Source organism: Seriola lalandi, unplaced genomic scaffold, assembly GCF_002814215.2.
Source record: "Seriola lalandi dorsalis isolate HSWRI2012SDOR001 ecotype SW California unplaced genomic scaffold, Sedor1 jcf7180002009181, whole genome shotgun sequence".
NCBI lineage: Eukaryota > Metazoa > Chordata > Actinopteri > Carangiformes > Carangidae > Seriola > Seriola lalandi.
The window spans coordinates 1-1,024 of record NW_019479834.1 but is presented as its reverse complement, the minus strand read 5'-3'; the positions used below and the strand labels follow the sequence as shown (position 1 = coordinate 1,024).

The 1,024-nt window shown below is 48.7% G+C and overlaps 1 long non-coding RNA gene across 1 annotated transcript; it reads right to left on the bottom strand.

Annotated features, from left to right (window-relative positions):
• Positions 1 to 108: 108 nt before the first annotated feature.
• LOC111672893 (uncharacterized) lies at positions 109 to 728 on the bottom strand. Its single transcript, XR_002762047.2, has 3 exons — positions 588 to 728; positions 356 to 492; positions 109 to 253 (listed from the first exon to the last, which is right to left on the bottom strand). It is a non-coding gene; the product is annotated as an uncharacterized LOC111672893 (long non-coding RNA).
• Between the last annotated feature and the right edge of the window lie 296 nt (positions 729 to 1,024).

The window sequence follows — 1,024 nt, the reverse complement described above, 5'->3', positions numbered from 1 at the left end:
TTTTACTGATGCTAAAGCTAAAAGGTATGGCATTAATATGATACACTGTATAATATCGGTTCCCCTTGCTTGGTTATCATACTGTGTGTGTGTGTGTGTGTGTGTGTGTGTGTGTGTGTGTGTGTGTGTGTGTGTGTGTGTGTGTGTGTGACCTGTCTGTCTGATGAGCTCCATGCAGCCATTGGGGGTGCAGGGGATGAAACAGTCGTTCAGATCACCACGACACAACTTCCCTGCATTGATACAACTCAGACTGTACACACACACACACACACACACACACACAGTTCTACATGAAGACATGATTCAGTCACTGTTAAAGGTCAAAGGTCAGATCAGGGAGCTGTGAACTCACCCGTCCACGTCCTTCTCTGGAGACACGGCGTTGGTGATGAGCTCAGTGGGGATGGGGTGAACGGAGTCCAGAGGGAGCTGGACGATCAGACCGTGGACCGACAGGTTCTCGTTGACAGACCTGATGCTCTGCAGGACCTGGGGCACGACAGGAAACAGGAAACAGTCAGAGCCGGGCGTTTCCTCTCTGCCACAGGTGTGGGAGAGACTGAAGAGGCGGGTTTGTCACCGACCTCGTCCTGCGTCACCGTGGTCGGTAGCCTCACGTGTTTCGCATCAATTCCAATCTGCAGACAAGAAGACAAGACTGGGTCAGAATAAACTAGAGTCCCAGTGTCCCCCTAAGACCTGAACCTTAACAGACCTCACTGATATCACCTGGTGACTGACAGCAGCTGCAGGGGCTCAGAATGATGGAAAGAGGAGTGTGGCAGGACTTTGTGACACATCACGTTACCTTGACAACACCAAACACTTTTGATTTTATATGTTTCACTTCCTGGAGCTCTGGCTCAGAGTAATCACAGTAACCTGTTAGTCACTAACAGGTTACTGTGATTCCACTAACAGTTAGTGGGACACTCTGTGCTGGTTAAATCTCTTAAACATGATGAACCTGATCAACATGATCAATGTGATGAACCTGATGAATGTGATGAACCTGATGAAT